The following is a 2181-nucleotide window of genomic DNA, read 5'->3' as shown; positions in this document are numbered from 1 at the left end:
TACTAAATGAATACTATTCATAGATTTTTTTTCTTAAATAGCAAGATAAAAATATTTAAAAAAAATAAGATTTCAAAATTACATTTTGATCCAATTTTTTTGCATATGTTTTTTAAATAGTTATCCAAAATATTCCTATAAAAGTTTAGTAGCAAAATAATTGATTAATCTAACAAAAACGAATTCTCAAATTTGGATTGTCACTTTCTTTAATTAAAGATAAGCATGTTCCGAAAATTAATAAATAAAAAACAAATATTAACTTACTAGACTTTTACTCAAAAAACTCATATCTATACGAAGTATAGTAAACTTGTTAATATTTCCCCCTCTCAATTGTCCTTCCAACCAAATACTAAAATAATTACTACCTTCTTTTCAATTTTCTTTGTCTTTCTGTCTCCTTCCTTTCAAACCAACAATAGATAAAGGGTTGCCTGGGAAGCTGGAACCTGAGGATAAGCAAGGCAAATTAAATTAGCAGTACTCAACCATGTTAAATAATATGCAATTGTGCTCAATTGCTCGCCAATAATCTCTACGGATAATTTAAAAATTAGTTGACTAAGAGTTGTTTATTTTTACCAATGAGCCATAGTTTAAATGGCATAGTCTCTCTATACTCACCTAAAGATCGCAGATTCGAGTGTCACCCCTAATTTTAAAAAAAAATAAAAACAAAGAAATAATAACTTAAAATAATAAATTCTAATGTCCTTCTAATATAATATTTCTCTAAAAGTTATTTAATCACATTTTTAATTCTAAAAAAGTAAGGTGAAAGAACTTAATACAAATTTTAAGGTAATATATATAACTTCTATTTTCTATGTGAAATATTAAGTATTTCTATATTTATTTTCCATTTGAATCAATATTAGTTAACTTTTTTTCCATTAAAAATATTCATTAGATTTGCTTGGGTACTAATACGGTTAAGAGACTACGTTTCTGAGTGACAGAAGAACATCACTCATCATCTAGGTTTCTCTCCTCCTCATCAATCCTTCTTATGTCACTGATCTTTTAGTAGTGTTTCCTTTCTACAAGCATGTGAGCATGTCTCCCTCTTTTCTCTTTATACATTTTTAGAGGTTGGAATTTCAAACACAGGAAGAAAAGCGAGAATGATTTTAAAAGTAAAGTGTAGTCTATTTTGTAGTTCAAATCTTTCTTTTCTCGCTTTCTAAAATACCAACTCACTAATTACGGCGTAAATTTATATGATATCTACTTCAACACTCTCTTATTATGCAATGGTATAAACAAAATTACAAGATATATAGAGAAACAAACCTCCATCAGCAGCTAGAGGCTCCTACTAATGAGGAAGGCAGAGAAGAGCATCGTAAAGAAAATGGCTACAGAGAATCATCCCAAATTCCAATTAAGTTCCAACAATGACTTCAAGGCAGTGAGAATAAGAAGCTAAGGTTTATAGCAAAAGTAGTGCATAGAAAAAGTGAGAAATAATAAGATTAGTAATTAAGTTGATGGTCTGTGCCTCTGTCACAGTGTGGGGAGTGGGGACTCATTGAATATTGGTGGTTGTTACGTACACAATGACTTCATGGTGGTGATGAATGATGATGATGCAGACCTAATTTGTCATCATGTAATTGTACTCATTTACTCTAAAACATATTTTTGTATATATTAGTTGAAAAAATTTAGTTGCTGACGAAAATATTGTTGAAAGATTTAAAACAGTAAATTTTTTTCAATAAATTTAAAATGGAGACAAAAAATACCCCCGACATGAAGTAATTTCGTTGATGACCTGTGGGGAGTGAGGGCTCATTGGTTGTTGTTACGTACACAGTGACTTGATGGTCATTTAATGTAAAAGATATTTTTGCATTGGTGAATTATACTGTACACAGCAATTTTTTTTTTAATTTGTATATATGCTTTTTTGTTCACAAGTTTAAGCACGTGTTGTGAGTGATGTAAATATGCTGTAAGGTGAAAATAGACTCTATAGTTATTGCAGCTTAGTTAGGAGCTGCTATTTTTTTTACTGAAGAGTGAAAATAGAACATACAGTAAAAAATTGACTCTTAGTTTCACCAGATATTATATTAAATCTTTCTAGTATTGTTTATTAACTGAAATTCATTATTAAAGTATCGTTTATTGTATTTTTACCACAAAATAATTGTACATATAAATTAAGAATAA

At 28.9% G+C, this 2181-nt stretch overlaps 1 protein-coding gene across 2 annotated transcripts in view; it reads right to left on the bottom strand.

Moving 5' to 3' along the window:
* LOC107626875 overlaps nucleotides 1–1569 on the bottom strand; it is a 41932-nt gene extending 40363 nt beyond the window's left edge. For both annotated transcript variants that reach the window (XM_021115429.1, XM_021115430.1), the window contains exons 1-2: nucleotides 1297–1569; nucleotides 372–452 (exon numbers count right to left, since the gene is read on the bottom strand). The gene's annotated coding sequence lies outside the window, so the exon portion shown is untranslated. The remainder of the gene's footprint in view (nucleotides 1–371; nucleotides 453–1296) is intronic.

This window comes from Arachis ipaensis, chromosome B02, assembly GCF_000816755.2.
Source record: "Arachis ipaensis cultivar K30076 chromosome B02, Araip1.1, whole genome shotgun sequence".
Classification (NCBI taxonomy): Eukaryota; Viridiplantae; Streptophyta; class Magnoliopsida; order Fabales; family Fabaceae; genus Arachis; species Arachis ipaensis.
The sequence above is the reverse complement of the archived record's forward strand: the minus strand, read 5'-3'. Positions and strand labels throughout refer to the sequence as shown.